Genomic DNA, 18,261 nt, shown 5'->3' with positions numbered 1-18,261 from the left:
ATGATGATGGAATGGACGAAAATGAAGGTTGGGTAGAAGGTGTTTGAGGAAATGCTTGAGAATGGTACTCTAGGGTTGGCTCACTTCATGATGATGAAGGCCACTTCTAGGGTTGTTTCTCTCAAGGTGGAGATGGTAGGGTTTGGCCGAAAATAGCCAAGGGTGACTAAGGAAAGATATAAAGGCATTAAAGGCTCTCTTTATATTCAATATCCAAAGTATTTACAAGGTGTGGGGTGTTGGGTATTTATAGGAGGGGAGGCATCTAGGGTTGCATTTGGAGTAGGCAAATGCATTCCAAATGAAATGCAAATGAACCCTAGATGCAACTTTGTGACACCCTCTACCCCATCATCAATTCACAATTAAATAATAAGAAAAATTTCTTTTTTTTTCTTTTTGGGTAAATAAAATCTTTCATAGTTTAATAACATCTTTCATGTATAAAACAATTGTTTCAAATATTATAAGGTAGAAGATTCACATTCGTAACTCATCAATCATAAAAAGTCAACATATAAGTATTAAGATTCAAGAAATCATATAAAGGAAAATATAGATTAATTCCAGCAAAGGTGGCAGAGCCTCCTAGTTAGGAATTAATTTATAACTTTGAAATCATATAATAAAATAGTATAATAAAGATGTACATTTTGGTCTTTTCTCAAGAACGTTCAAAATTACATAAAAAGAGAAAATTAAAGCTTTTTAATATAATAACATCCAAAATAAACCTAGCTATGCCCGACGTCACATCCTATCAGAGCATGCCCCACTGAAGCCTTAAGCCTCATCACCAACATCCCCATGATGCTGATCATCTGCAACATAATTTAAAACATATACAAAAACAACAAGGGAGTGAGAAACATCTCACTCAGTTTCAGGTGAAGAATAAAGGTTAGATAGCACCCACACACACACAACAAATATAAGTCACATGTAAACAATACACATACATCATCAATATTACAAATACATTCATTTATCATGCAATGATGTCATGGACTCATCTCATAAATGCATGCATGTGGCGCCATACGGAAGTTTCACATATCATCACTGGTGACCCAAAGGTACACCTGGTTACATCACTGGTGACCCTAAGGTACACCTAGTTACATCACTGGTGACCCTAAGGTACACCTGGTTACAAGTTACATCCCTGGTGACCCTAAGGTACACCTTGTTAGCATGTTACATCACTGGTGACCCCAAGGTACACCTCGTTAGCAAGTTACATCACTGGTATGCGGCCTCAGCGGCACACCTGGAATAATATATGCGTATGATGCATGTCATACCATCATAATCTCATTGACTCAATATTTAACTTGTTACATAATTTCATTTAGTACATCATGTCCTCATTTGTCATAGTCTCATAATCACATGTCTCAATAGTCCATTCATATGTCTCATGTCATTTGTCCATATTTCACAAGGTCGTGTCATAAATACTCCTCATAAGGTCCGCACAAGAATTCACAGAGATCATTCTTGTTAATATTAAAACTTATTTATTTATATCATTAACTTCATATTCATTTATTACTTTCCACAAAGAACAAAGTAGAATAAATAGAAAATCGGACAGAACAACGGCACCTTCAACAAAAACAAAGTAGAGTAAATAGAAAATCAAACAGAACAACGGCACCTTCAACAAAAATAAAGAAAAGAATATGTTAATATGTGTTTATCCTTTGTTTTTGCATTAAGTTCGGTGCTTTATCAAATCTTGGTAGTTGCAACACATACACTTCTCCCTCCAATAAACCATTGAGAAATGCATATTTCACATCTAATTGAAACAAATGTCAACCTTTAGAACTAGTAATAACAATTATTAACCTAACAATTTCAATTCTTGCAACTAGAGCAAATACCTTAGTGTAGTCCACTCCAACCTTTTGACAAAAGCCCTTAACAACTAGTCTTTCTTTATTATTTGTAATTGAACCTTCTAGTTTCAATTTCAGCTTAAACACTTATTTCACATCAATTGGTTACTTTGTAGTAAGAGAATCTACAAGCTCCCATGTATCATTATTCTTTATGGAATTAATTTCTTCATTCATAACATTTTTCCACTCCTTTTTGTTTAAGAGCCTGCTCCCAATTTATTGTTTCTAAATCTTCCATGAAAGACAATTGCACTAGCTCACCATTAGATGAAACAACATAGTCTGAAAATACTTCATGATCTACAAGTCTACTTGATGAAAATCTCAGCCTCTGTGATCTTCTATCTTGTTGTTGCATAGTAGGAACTAAAGTATTGAGTCCAACTTTTTCATTCCTTTCACGTTCAAGTTGAAATGTTTGTCTAAATTTGATTTATTCTCCCAGTTCCATGATGTTATCTCATTCATAGTAACATCTCGACTAATAACAACCTTCGTCTAACTTGGAATGTACAACTTGTATGCTCCTGTTGGGTGATAATCAATTAACATAAATGCTTCACTTTTATCATCTAGTTTTCTCTTCTTTTCATTTGGAATGTGCCCATAATATAAGGAACCAAAAATTCTTAGATGATTAAGACTTGATTTATGCCTACTCCATGCTTCTTCAGGAGTCACCATCCTCTTTCTCCTTAAAGGACATTTATTAAACACATGATACGGTCATGGAATGACTAACTAAGGGAGAACTTGAGGATCATTCTTGGATTACCTTTGATGGACTTGGAGGGTTAGGAAATAAGGATCAACCATTTAATTGCATGAAAAAATAGAGCCAACATTTAGAATATATTTTGAATTTTGTAAAAACTTTGTTTTTAGCTCCATGTAAATTTTGCCTAGCCATGCATTCTTGGCCCAACAAAATTTGAGCTTGTAAATCTTGATCTAGGTTATGTGTAAATTTTGCCCAACCACATTCATTGATGACATCCTTACTTGCATGAACTTGAGATGATGAGCAAGGAGGAGGACGCCTTCTCCAAGGATCAAGTTCTTCAAAGGTGGACCAAGGTTTTAGGGTGGATGATGATGGAATGGACGAAAATGAAGGTTGGGTAGAAGGTGTTTGAGGAAATGCTTGAGAATGGTACTCTAGGGTTGGCTCACTTCATGATGATGAAGGCCACTTCTAGGGTTGTTTCTCTCAAGGTGGAGATGGTAGGGTTTGGCCGAAAATAGCCAAGGGTGACTAAGGAAAGATATAAAGGCATTAAAGGCTCTCTTGATATTCAATATCCAAAGTATTTACAAGGTGTGGGGTGTTGGGTATTTATAGGAGGGGAGGCATCTAGGGTTGCATTTGGAGTAGGCAAATGCATTCCAAATGAAATGCAAATGAACCCTAGATGCAACTTTGTGACACCCTCTACCCCATCATCAATTCACAATTAAATAATAAGAAAAATTTCTTTTTTTTTCTTTTTGGGTAAATAAAATCTTTCATAGTTTAATAACATCTTTCATGTATAAAACAATTGTTTCAAATATTATAAGGTAGAAGATTCACATTCGTAACTCATCAATCATAAAAAGTCAACATATAAGTATTAAGATTCAAGAAATCATATAAAGGAAAATATAGATTAATTCCAGCAAAGGTGGCAGAGCCTCCTAGTTAGGAATTAATTTATAACTTTGAAATCATATAATAAAATAGTATAATAAAGATGTACATTTTGGTCTTTTCTCAAGAACGTTCAAAATTACATAAAAAGAGAAAATTAAAGCTTTTTAATATAATAACATCCAAAATAAACCTAGCTATGCCCGACGTCACATCCTATCAGAGCATGCCCCACTGAAGCCTTAAGCCTCATCACCAACATCCCCATGATGCTGATCATCTGCAACATAATTTAAAACATATACAAAAACAACAAGGGAGTGAGAAACATCTCACTCAGTTTCAGGTGAAGAATAAAGGTTAGATAGCACCCACACACACACAACAAATATAAGTCACATGTAAACAATACACATACATCATCAATATTACAAATACATTCATTTATCATGCAATGATGTCATGGACTCATCTCATAAATGCATGCATGTGGCGCCATACGGAAGTTTCACATATCATCACTGGTGACCCAAAGGTACACCTGGTTACATCACTGGTGACCCTAAGGTACACCTAGTTACATCACTGGTGACCCTAAGGTACACCTGGTTACAAGTTACATCCCTGGTGACCCTAAGGTACACCTTGTTAGCATGTTACATCACTGGTGACCCCAAGGTACACCTCGTTAGCAAGTTACATCACTGGTATGCGGCCTCAGCGGCACACCTGGAATAATATATGCGTATGATGCATGTCATACCATCATAATCTCATTGACTCAATATTTAACTTGTTACATAATTTCATTTAGTACATCATGTCCTCATTTGTCATAGTCTCATAATCACATGTCTCAATAGTCCATTCATATGTCTCATGTCATTTGTCCATATTTCACAAGGTCGTGTCATAAATACTCCTCATAAGGTCCGCACAAGAATTCACAGAGATCATTCTTGTTAATATTAAAACTTATTTATTTATATCATTAACTTCATATTCATTTATTACTTTCCACAAAGAACAAAGTAGAATAAATAGAAAATCGGACAGAACAACGGCACCTTCAACAAAAACAAAGTAGAGTAAATAGAAAATCAAACAGAACAACGGCACCTTCAACAAAAATAAAGAAAAGAATATGTTAATATGTGTTTATCCTTTGTTTTTGCATTAAGTTCGGTGCTTTATCAAATCTTGGTAGTTGCAACACATACACTTCTCCCTCCAATAAACCATTGAGAAATGCATATTTCACATCTAATTGAAACAAATGTCAACCTTTAGAACTAGTAATAACAATTATTAACCTAACAATTTCAATTCTTGCAACTAGAGCAAATACCTTAGTGTAGTCCACTCCAACCTTTTGACAAAAGCCCTTAACAACTAGTCTTTCTTTATTATTTGTAATTGAACCTTCTAGTTTCAATTTCAGCTTAAACACTTATTTCACATCAATTGGTTACTTTGTAGTAAGAGAATCTACAAGCTCCCATGTATCATTATTCTTTATGGAATTAATTTCTTCATTCATAACATTTTTCCACTCCTTTTTGTTTAAGAGCCTGCTCCCAATTTATTGTTTCTAAATCTTCCATGAAAGACAATTGCACTAGCTCACCATTAGATGAAACAACATAGTCTGAAAATACTTCATGATCTACAAGTCTACTTGATGAAAATCTCAGCCTCTGTGATCTTCTATCTTGTTGTTGCATAGTAGGAACTAAAGTATTGAGTCCAACTTTTTCATTCCTTTCACGTTCAAGTTGAAATGTTTGTCTAAATTTGATTTATTCTCCCAGTTCCATGATGTTATCTCATTCATAGTAACATCTCGACTAATAACAACCTTCGTCTAACTTGGAATGTACAACTTGTATGCTCCTGTTGGGTGATAATCAATTAACATAAATGCTTCACTTTTATCATCTAGTTTTCTCTTCTTTTCATTTGGAATGTGCCCATAATATAAGGAACCAAAAATTCTTAGATGATTAAGACTTGATTTATGCCTACTCCATGCTTCTTCAGGAGTCACCATCCTCTTTCTCCTTAAAGGACATTTATTAAACACATGATACGGTCATGGAATGACTAACTAAGGGAGAACTTGAGGATCATTCTTGGATTACCTTTGATGGACTTGGAGGGTTAGGAAATAAGGATCAACCATTTAATTGCATGAAAAAATAGAGCCAACATTTAGAATATATTTTGAATTTTGTAAAAACTTTGTTTTTAGCTCCATGTAAATTTTGCCTAGCCATGCATTCTTGGCCCAACAAAATTTGAGCTTGTAAATCTTGATCTAGGTTATGTGTAAATTTTGCCCAACCACATTCATTGATGACATCCTTACTTGCATGAACTTGAGATGATGAGCAAGGAGGAGGACGCCTTCTCCAAGGATCAAGTTCTTCAAAGGTGGACCAAGGTTTTAGGGTGGATGATGATGGAATGGACGAAAATGAAGGTTGGGTAGAAGGTGTTTGAGGAAATGCTTGAGAATGGTACTCTAGGGTTGGCTCACTTCATGATGATGAAGGCCACTTCTAGGGTTGTTTCTCTCAAGGTGGAGATGGTAGGGTTTGGCCGAAAATAGCCAAGGGTGACTAAGGAAAGATATAAAGGCATTAAAGGCTCTCTTTATATTCAATATCCAAAGTATTTACAAGGTGTGGGGTGTTGGGTATTTATAGGAGGGGAGGCATCTAGGGTTGCATTTGGAGTAGGCAAATGCATTCCAAATGAAATGCAAATGAACCCTAGATGCAACTTTGTGACACCCTCTACCCCATCATCAATTCACAATTAAATAATAAGAAAAATTTCTTTTTTTTTCTTTTTGGGTAAATAAAATCTTTCATAGTTTAATAACATCTTTCATGTATAAAACAATTGTTTCAAATATTATAAGGTAGAAGATTCACATTCGTAACTCATCAATCATAAAAAGTCAACATATAAGTATTAAGATTCAAGAAATCATATAAAGGAAAATATAGATTAATTCCAGCAAAGGTGGCAGAGCCTCCTAGTTAGGAATTAATTTATAACTTTGAAATCATATAATAAAATAGTATAATAAAGATGTACATTTTGGTCTTTTCTCAAGAACGTTCAAAATTACATAAAAAGAGAAAATTAAAGCTTTTTAATATAATAACATCCAAAATAAACCTAGCTATGCCCGACGTCACATCCTATCAGAGCATGCCCCACTGAAGCCTTAAGCCTCATCACCAACATCCCCATGATGCTGATCATCTGCAACATAATTTAAAACATATACAAAAACAACAAGGGAGTGAGAAACATCTCACTCAGTTTCAGGTGAAGAATAAAGGTTAGATAGCACCCACACACACACAACAAATATAAGTCACATGTAAACAATACACATACATCATCAATATTACAAATACATTCATTTATCATGCAATGATGTCATGGACTCATCTCATAAATGCATGCATGTGGCGCCATACGGAAGTTTCACATATCATCACTGGTGACCCAAAGGTACACCTGGTTACATCACTGGTGACCCTAAGGTACACCTAGTTACATCACTGGTGACCCTAAGGTACACCTGGTTACAAGTTACATCCCTGGTGACCCTAAGGTACACCTTGTTAGCATGTTACATCACTGGTGACCCCAAGGTACACCTCGTTAGCAAGTTACATCACTGGTATGCGGCCTCAGCGGCACACCTGGAATAATATATGCGTATGATGCATGTCATACCATCATAATCTCATTGACTCAATATTTAACTTGTTACATAATTTCATTTAGTACATCATGTCCTCATTTGTCATAGTCTCATAATCACATGTCTCAATAGTCCATTCATATGTCTCATGTCATTTGTCCATATTTCACAAGGTCGTGTCATAAATACTCCTCATAAGGTCCGCACAAGAATTCACAGAGATCATTCTTGTTAATATTAAAACTTATTTATTTATATCATTAACTTCATATTCATTTATTACTTTCCACAAAGAACAAAGTAGAATAAATAGAAAATCGGACAGAACAACGGCACCTTCAACAAAAACAAAGTAGAGTAAATAGAAAATCAAACAGAACAACGGCACCTTCAACAAAAATAAAGAAAAGAATATGTTAATATGTGTTTATCCTTTGTTTTTGCATTAAGTTCGGTGCTTTATCAAATCTTGGTAGTTGCAACACATACACTTCTCCCTCCAATAAACCATTGAGAAATGCATATTTCACATCTAATTGAAACAAATGTCAACCTTTAGAACTAGTAATAACAATTATTAACCTAACAATTTCAATTCTTGCAACTAGAGCAAATACCTTAGTGTAGTCCACTCCAACCTTTTGACAAAAGCCCTTAACAACTAGTCTTTCTTTATTATTTGTAATTGAACCTTCTAGTTTCAATTTCAGCTTAAACACTTATTTCACATCAATTGGTTACTTTGTAGTAAGAGAATCTACAAGCTCCCATGTATCATTATTCTTTATGGAATTAATTTCTTCATTCATAACATTTTTCCACTCCTTTTTGTTTAAGAGCCTGCTCCCAATTTATTGTTTCTAAATCTTCCATGAAAGACAATTGCACTAGCTCACCATTAGATGAAACAACATAGTCTGAAAATACTTCATGATCTACAAGTCTACTTGATGAAAATCTCAGCCTCTGTGATCTTCTATCTTGTTGTTGCATAGTAGGAACTAAAGTATTGAGTCCAACTTTTTCATTCCTTTCACGTTCAAGTTGAAATGTTTGTCTAAATTTGATTTATTCTCCCAGTTCCATGATGTTATCTCATTCATAGTAACATCTCGACTAATAACAACCTTCGTCTAACTTGGAATGTACAACTTGTATGCTCCTGTTGGGTGATAATCAATTAACATAAATGCTTCACTTTTATCATCTAGTTTTCTCTTCTTTTCATTTGGAATGTGCCCATAATATAAGGAACCAAAAATTCTTAGATGATTAAGACTTGATTTATGCCTACTCCATGCTTCTTCAGGAGTCACCATCCTCTTTCTCCTTAAAGGACATTTATTAAACACATGATACGGTCATGGAATGACTAACTAAGGGAGAACTTGAGGATCATTCTTGGATTACCTTTGATGGACTTGGAGGGTTAGGAAATAAGGATCAACCATTTAATTGCATGAAAAAATAGAGCCAACATTTAGAATATATTTTGAATTTTGTAAAAACTTTGTTTTTAGCTCCATGTAAATTTTGCCTAGCCATGCATTCTTGGCCCAACAAAATTTGAGCTTGTAAATCTTGATCTAGGTTATGTGTAAATTTTGCCCAACCACATTCATTGATGACATCCTTACTTGCATGAACTTGAGATGATGAGCAAGGAGGAGGACGCCTTCTCCAAGGATCAAGTTCTTCAAAGGTGGACCAAGGTTTTAGGGTGGATGATGATGGAATGGACGAAAATGAAGGTTGGGTAGAAGGTGTTTGAGGAAATGCTTGAGAATGGTACTCTAGGGTTGGCTCACTTCATGATGATGAAGGCCACTTCTAGGGTTGTTTCTCTCAAGGTGGAGATGGTAGGGTTTGGCCGAAAATAGCCAAGGGTGACTAAGGAAAGATATAAAGGCATTAAAGGCTCTCTTGATATTCAATATCCAAAGTATTTACAAGGTGTGGGGTGTTGGGTATTTATAGGAGGGGAGGCATCTAGGGTTGCATTTGGAGTAGGCAAATGCATTCCAAATGAAATGCAAATGAACCCTAGATGCAACTTTGTGACACCCTCTACCCCATCATCAATTCACAATTAAATAATAAGAAAAATTTCTTTTTTTTTCTTTTTGGGTAAATAAAATCTTTCATAGTTTAATAACATCTTTCATGTATAAAACAATTGTTTCAAATATTATAAGGTAGAAGATTCACATTCGTAACTCATCAATCATAAAAAGTCAACATATAAGTATTAAGATTCAAGAAATCATATAAAGGAAAATATAGATTAATTCCAGCAAAGGTGGCAGAGCCTCCTAGTTAGGAATTAATTTATAACTTTGAAATCATATAATAAAATAGTATAATAAAGATGTACATTTTGGTCTTTTCTCAAGAACGTTCAAAATTACATAAAAAGAGAAAATTAAAGCTTTTTAATATAATAACATCCAAAATAAACCTAGCTATGCCCGACGTCACATCCTATCAGAGCATGCCCCACTGAAGCCTTAAGCCTCATCACCAACATCCCCATGATGCTGATCATCTGCAACATAATTTAAAACATATACAAAAACAACAAGGGAGTGAGAAACATCTCACTCAGTTTCAGGTGAAGAATAAAGGTTAGATAGCACCCACACACACACAACAAATATAAGTCACATGTAAACAATACACATACATCATCAATATTACAAATACATTCATTTATCATGCAATGATGTCATGGACTCATCTCATAAATGCATGCATGTGGCGCCATACGGAAGTTTCACATATCATCACTGGTGACCCAAAGGTACACCTGGTTACATCACTGGTGACCCTAAGGTACACCTAGTTACATCACTGGTGACCCTAAGGTACACCTGGTTACAAGTTACATCCCTGGTGACCCTAAGGTACACCTTGTTAGCATGTTACATCACTGGTGACCCCAAGGTACACCTCGTTAGCAAGTTACATCACTGGTATGCGGCCTCAGCGGCACACCTGGAATAATATATGCGTATGATGCATGTCATACCATCATAATCTCATTGACTCAATATTTAACTTGTTACATAATTTCATTTAGTACATCATGTCCTCATTTGTCATAGTCTCATAATCACATGTCTCAATAGTCCATTCATATGTCTCATGTCATTTGTCCATATTTCACAAGGTCGTGTCATAAATACTCCTCATAAGGTCCGCACAAGAATTCACAGAGATCATTCTTGTTAATATTAAAACTTATTTATTTATATCATTAACTTCATATTCATTTATTACTTTCCACAAAGAACAAAGTAGAATAAATAGAAAATCGGACAGAACAACGGCACCTTCAACAAAAACAAAGTAGAGTAAATAGAAAATCAAACAGAACAACGGCACCTTCAACAAAAATAAAGAAAAGAATATGTTAATATGTGTTTATCCTTTGTTTTTGCATTAAGTTCGGTGCTTTATCAAATCTTGGTAGTTGCAACACATACACTTCTCCCTCCAATAAACCATTGAGAAATGCATATTTCACATCTAATTGAAACAAATGTCAACCTTTAGAACTAGTAATAACAATTATTAACCTAACAATTTCAATTCTTGCAACTAGAGCAAATACCTTAGTGTAGTCCACTCCAACCTTTTGACAAAAGCCCTTAACAACTAGTCTTTCTTTATTATTTGTAATTGAACCTTCTAGTTTCAATTTCAGCTTAAACACTTATTTCACATCAATTGGTTACTTTGTAGTAAGAGAATCTACAAGCTCCCATGTATCATTATTCTTTATGGAATTAATTTCTTCATTCATAACATTTTTCCACTCCTTTTTGTTTAAGAGCCTGCTCCCAATTTATTGTTTCTAAATCTTCCATGAAAGACAATTGCACTAGCTCACCATTAGATGAAACAACATAGTCTGAAAATACTTCATGATCTACAAGTCTACTTGATGAAAATCTCAGCCTCTGTGATCTTCTATCTTGTTGTTGCATAGTAGGAACTAAAGTATTGAGTCCAACTTTTTCATTCCTTTCACGTTCAAGTTGAAATGTTTGTCTAAATTTGATTTATTCTCCCAGTTCCATGATGTTATCTCATTCATAGTAACATCTCGACTAATAACAACCTTCGTCTAACTTGGAATGTACAACTTGTATGCTCCTGTTGGGTGATAATCAATTAACATAAATGCTTCACTTTTATCATCTAGTTTTCTCTTCTTTTCATTTGGAATGTGCCCATAATATAAGGAACCAAAAATTCTTAGATGATTAAGACTTGATTTATGCCTACTCCATGCTTCTTCAGGAGTCACCATCCTCTTTCTCCTTAAAGGACATTTATTAAACACATGATACGGTCATGGAATGACTAACTAAGGGAGAACTTGAGGATCATTCTTGGATTACCTTTGATGGACTTGGAGGGTTAGGAAATAAGGATCAACCATTTAATTGCATGAAAAAATAGAGCCAACATTTAGAATATATTTTGAATTTTGTAAAAACTTTGTTTTTAGCTCCATGTAAATTTTGCCTAGCCATGCATTCTTGGCCCAACAAAATTTGAGCTTGTAAATCTTGATCTAGGTTATGTGTAAATTTTGCCCAACCACATTCATTGATGACATCCTTACTTGCATGAACTTGAGATGATGAGCAAGGAGGAGGACGCCTTCTCCAAGGATCAAGTTCTTCAAAGGTGGACCAAGGTTTTAGGGTGGATGATGATGGAATGGACGAAAATGAAGGTTGGGTAGAAGGTGTTTGAGGAAATGCTTGAGAATGGTACTCTAGGGTTGGCTCACTTCATGATGATGAAGGCCACTTCTAGGGTTGTTTCTCTCAAGGTGGAGATGGTAGGGTTTGGCCGAAAATAGCCAAGGGTGACTAAGGAAAGATATAAAGGCATTAAAGGCTCTCTTGATATTCAATATCCAAAGTATTTACAAGGTGTGGGGTGTTGGGTATTTATAGGAGGGGAGGCATCTAGGGTTGCATTTGGAGTAGGCAAATGCATTCCAAATGAAATGCAAATGAACCCTAGATGCAACTTTGTGACACCCTCTACCCCATCATCAATTCACAATTAAATAATAAGAAAAATTTCTTTTTTTTTCTTTTTGGGTAAATAAAATCTTTCATAGTTTAATAACATCTTTCATGTATAAAACAATTGTTTCAAATATTATAAGGTAGAAGATTCACATTCGTAACTCATCAATCATAAAAAGTCAACATATAAGTATTAAGATTCAAGAAATCATATAAAGGAAAATATAGATTAATTCCAGCAAAGGTGGCAGAGCCTCCTAGTTAGGAATTAATTTATAACTTTGAAATCATATAATAAAATAGTATAATAAAGATGTACATTTTGGTCTTTTCTCAAGAACGTTCAAAATTACATAAAAAGAGAAAATTAAAGCTTTTTAATATAATAACATCCAAAATAAACCTAGCTATGCCCGACGTCACATCCTATCAGAGCATGCCCCACTGAAGCCTTAAGCCTCATCACCAACATCCCCATGATGCTGATCATCTACAACATAATTTAAAACATATACAAAAACAACAAGGGAGTGAGAAACATCTCACTCAGTTTCAGGTGAAGAATAAAGGTTAGATAGCACCCACACACACACAACAAATATAAGTCACATGTAAACAATACACATACATCATCAATATTACAAATACATTCATTTATCATGCAATGATGTCATGGACTCATCTCATAAATGCATGCATGTGGCGCCATACGGAAGTTTCACATATCATCACTGGTGACCCAAAGGTACACCTGGTTACATCACTGGTGACCCTAAGGTACACCTAGTTACATCACTGGTGACCCTAAGGTACACCTGGTTACAAGTTACATCCCTGGTGACCCTAAGGTACACCTTGTTAGCATGTTACATCACTGGTGACCCCAAGGTACACCTCGTTAGCAAGTTACATCACTGGTATGCGGCCTCAGCGGCACACCTGGAATAATATATGCGTATGATGCATGTCATACCATCATAATCTCATTGACTCAATATTTAACTTGTTACATAATTTCATTTAGTACATCATGTCCTCATTTGTCATAGTCTCATAATCACATGTCTCAATAGTCCATTCATATGTCTCATGTCATTTGTCCATATTTCACAAGGTCGTGTCATAAATACTCCTCATAAGGTCCGCACAAGAATTCACAGAGATCATTCTTGTTAATATTAAAACTTATTTATTTATATCATTAACTTCATATTCATTTATTACTTTCCACAAAGAACAAAGTAGAATAAATAGAAAATCGGACAGAACAACGGCACCTTCAACAAAAACAAAGTAGAGTAAATAGAAAATCAAACAGAACAACGGCACCTTCAACAAAAATAAAGAAAAGAATATGTTAATATGTGTTTATCCTTTGTTTTTGCATTAAGTTCGGTGCTTTATCAAATCTTGGTAGTTGCAACACATACACTTCTCCCTCCAATAAACCATTGAGAAATGCATATTTCACATCTAATTGAAACAAATGTCAACCTTTAGAACTAGTAATAACAATTATTAACCTAACAATTTCAATTCTTGCAACTAGAGCAAATACCTTAGTGTAGTCCACTCCAACCTTTTGACAAAAGCCCTTAACAACTAGTCTTTCTTTATTATTTGTAATTGAACCTTCTAGTTTCAATTTCAGCTTAAACACTTATTTCACATCAATTGGTTACTTTGTAGTAAGAGAATCTACAAGCTCCCATGTATCATTATTCTTTATGGAATTAATTTCTTCATTCATAACATTTTTCCACTCCTTTTTGTTTAAGAGCCTGCTCCCAATTTATTGTTTCTAAATCTTCCATGAAAGACAATTGCACTAGCTCACCATTAGATGAAACAACATAGTCTGAAAATACTTCATGATCTACAAGTCTACTTGATGAAAATCTCAGCCTCTGTGATCTTCTATCTTGTTGTTGCATAGTAGGAACTAAAGTATTGAGTCCAACTTTTTCATTCCTTTCACGTTCAAGTTGAAATGTTTGTCTAAATTTGATTTATTCTCCCAGTTCCATGATGTTATCTCATTCATAGTAACATCTCGACTAATAACAACCTTCGTCTAACTTGGAATGTACAACTTGTATGCTCCTGTTGGGTGATAATCAATTAACATAAATGCTTCACTTTTATCATCTAGTTTTCTCTTCTTTTCATTTGGAATGTGCCCATAATATAAGGAACCAAAAATTCTTAGATGATTAAGACTTGATTTATGCCTACTCCATGCTTCTTCAGGAGTCACCATCCTCTTTCTCCTTAAAGGACATTTATTAAACACATGATACGGTCATGGAATGACTAACTAAGGGAGAACTTGAGGATCATTCTTGGATTACCTTTGATGGACTTGGAGGGTTAGGAAATAAGGATCAACCATTTAATTGCATGAAAAAATAGAGCCAACATTTAGAATATATTTTGAATTTTGTAAAAACTTTGTTTTTAGCTCCATGTAAATTTTGCCTAGCCATGCATTCTTGGCCCAACAAAATTTGAGCTTGTAAATCTTGATCTAGGTTATGTGTAAATTTTGCCCAACCACATTCATTGATGACATCCTTACTTGCATGAACTTGAGATGATGAGCAAGGAGGAGGACGCCTTCTCCAAGGATCAAGTTCTTCAAAGGTGGACCAAGGTTTTAGGGTGGATGATGATGGAATGGACGAAAATGAAGGTTGGGTAGAAGGTGTTTGAGGAAATGCTTGAGAATGGTACTCTAGGGTTGGCTCACTTCATGATGATGAAGGCCACTTCTAGGGTTGTTTCTCTCAAGGTGGAGATGGTAGGGTTTGGCCGAAAATAGCCAAGGGTGACTAAGGAAAGATATAAAGGCATTAAAGGCTCTCTTGATATTCAATATCCAAAGTATTTACAAGGTGTGGGGTGTTGGGTATTTATAGGAGGGGAGGCATCTAGGGTTGCATTTGGAGTAGGCAAATGCATTCCAAATGAAATGCAAATGAACCCTAGATGCAACTTTGTGACACCCTCTACCCCATCATCAATTCACAATTAAATAATAAGAAAAATTTCTTTTTTTTTCTTTTTGGGTAAATAAAATCTTTCATAGTTTAATAACATCTTTCATGTATAAAACAATTGTTTCAAATATTATAAGGTAGAAGATTCACATTCGTAACTCATCAATCATAAAAAGTCAACATATAAGTATTAAGATTCAAGAAATCATATAAAGGAAAATATAGATTAATTCCAGCAAAGGTGGCAGAGCCTCCTAGTTAGGAATTAATTTATAACTTTGAAATCATATAATAAAATAGTATAATAAAGATGTACATTTTGGTCTTTTCTCAAGAACGTTCAAAATTACATAAAAAGAGAAAATTAAAGCTTTTTAATATAATAACATCCAAAATAAACCTAGCTATGCCCGACGTCACATCCTATCAGAGCATGCCCCACTGAAGCCTTAAGCCTCATCACCAACATCCCCATGATGCTGATCATCTACAACATAATTTAAAACATATACAAAAACAACAAGGGAGTGAGAAACATCTCACTCAGTTTCAGGTGAAGAATAAAGGTTAGATAGCACCCACACACACACAACAAATATAAGTCACATGTAAACAATACACATACATCATCAATATTACAAATACATTCATTTATCATGCAATGATGTCATGGACTCATCTCATAAATGCATGCATGTGGCGCCATACGGAAGTTTCACATATCATCACTGGTGACCCAAAGGTACACCTGGTTACATCACTGGTGACCCTAAGGTACACCTAGTTACATCACTGGTGACCCTAAGGTACACCTGGTTACAAGTTACATCCCTGGTGACCCTAAGGTACACCTTGTTAGCATGTTACATCACTGGTGACCCCAAGGTACACCTCGTTAGCAAGTTACATCACTGGTATGCGGCCTCAGCGGCACACCTGGAATAATATATGCGTATGATGCATGTCATACCATCATAATCTCATTGACTCAATATTTAACTTGTTACATAATTTCATTTAGTACATCATGTCCTCATTTGTCATAGTCTCATAATCACATGTCTCAATAGTCCATTCATATGTCTCATGTCATTTGTCCATATTTCACAAGGTCGTGTCATAAATACTCCTCATAAGGTCCGCACAAGAATTCACAGAGATCATTCTTGTTAATATTAAAACTTATTTATTTATATCATTAACTTCATATTCATTTATTACTTTCCACAAAGAACAAAGTAGAATAAATAGAAAATCGGACAGAACAACGGCACCTTCAACAAAAACAAAGTAGAGTAAATAGAAAATCAAACAGAACAACGGCACCTTCAACAAAAATAAAGTAGAGTAAATAGAAAATCAAACAGAACAACGACACCTTCAACAAAAACAAAGTAGAGTAAATAGAAAATTGGACATAACAACGGTAAGGGATTGGGGGCCAATCCGACAAACAACTATCCAACAATTATCCCCACACCCCTGAGCGAGGTTCTCACTCCCCCCTTACCTGGATAGGCGGAGTTGGAACTTGGGCAGGGTCTCCTCCTCTGGATCCCCTCTTTTTCTTTCCCTCTCTCTCTCTTTCTTTCATTCTCTCTCTCTCTCTCTTCTCTCTCTCTCTCTTTCTCTTTTCTTTCTCTCTCTAAAGTTTTCACTTCTTCTCCTTTGTACCAAATTTTCACCCCCCTGCCCCTATTTATAGGCCTCCTGGCGCAACCGGAACGGCCGTACTGATTTCGGAACGGCCCGTTCCGGATCCTTCAAACGTGGGCAAATTTCTCAACTGGAACGACCGTTCCAAAACCGGAACGGCCCGTTCCGAGACTCAGCAGAACGGCCCGTTCTATTTCTAGAACGGCCCGTTCTGTTTCTAGAACGGCCCGTTCTCCATACCAGAACGGCCCGTTCTCCAATTGGAACTAGGCATGGCAACGGGGCGGGGCGGGGGCGGGTTTTACGTTCCCCGCCCCCGCCCCCCGCGTATTTAAACCGCCCCCGCCCCCGCCCCCCGATACCCGCCGGGGGTAAAATCTAGGTCCCCATCCCCGCCCCCGGCGGGGTTCGGGTTTCCCCGCCCCGTCCCCCGCCCCCGCCCCTATTTTTTTTCTTTTTTTCTTCTTCTATTTTTCTTTTAAATAAATATGAATAATTTTAAAAAAATAAAAGAAAAGAAAAATAATATAAATTTTTACATATAAATATTTTTAATTTTGGTTTATATATATATATAAATAATTTTTTAATTATATTATTAAGCGGGGCGGGGGCGAGGGCGGGTATGGGTGCGGGGGCGGGGTGGGTATTAACATCCCCGTCCCCGCCCCCGCCCCCGATTTTATCAATCGGGGAAAACCCGAACCCGAACCCGAACCCGATAAACACGGGTTTTCCCCGTCCAAATCGGGGCGGGTTCGGGCGGGTACCCACGGGGACGGGTTAGATTGCCATGCCTAATTGGAACGGCCGTTCTCCATCCAGAACGGCCCGTTCCAGGCCTGTTCTGGAACTTGAAAAAAAACAGCATATTCGCTCTTTTGGAACGGCCCGTTCTGCATTTGGAACGGCCCGTTCTGCATTTGGAACGGCCCGTTCCGATACCCAGAAATACCCTTGTCCCTTTATTAAAATTACGAAAATGCCATCAATAATTACGAAAATGCCATTACTAATAAAAATATCCTTTTAAGGAAATTGGGGTGTTACACAACTTGGTGGCCAATGATGGAATCTTTGGGTTTAGATTGGCTATATCTAGGTGCATGATAAGACCATGCAACCTTTGCCCTCCACTTGGGCCTAAGCCTTTCTAACACCAAAAATAGATCCAATGAACACGAAAAAAATGTGTCACCCTTCTAGTTAACACCCTAGCCCAAAATTAAAAACCCTAATCATCTAGAGCACCCCATAATACAAGGGTAAAAAGGGAAATACAAGGGAAAAT

The 18,261-nt window shown here is 36.0% G+C and overlaps 1 long non-coding RNA gene across 1 annotated transcript; it reads right to left on the bottom strand.

Annotated features, from left to right (window-relative positions):
- Window positions 1-544: 544 nt before the first annotated feature.
- On the bottom strand, window positions 545-17,202 carry LOC145955934 (uncharacterized). The gene is made up of 2 exons (XR_014432703.1): window positions 15,715-17,202; window positions 545-12,805 (listed from the first exon to the last, which is right to left on the bottom strand). It is a non-coding gene; the product is annotated as an uncharacterized LOC145955934 (long non-coding RNA).
- Between the last annotated feature and the right edge of the window lie 1,059 nt (window positions 17,203-18,261).

Source organism: Cajanus cajan, chromosome 3, assembly GCF_000230855.2.
Source record: "Cajanus cajan strain Asha chromosome 3, NIPB_CcT2T_4, whole genome shotgun sequence".
NCBI classification, from domain to species: domain Eukaryota; kingdom Viridiplantae; phylum Streptophyta; class Magnoliopsida; order Fabales; family Fabaceae; genus Cajanus; species Cajanus cajan.
Note: the sequence above shows the minus strand (reverse complement) of the source record. Positions and strands in the feature narration are given on the sequence as shown.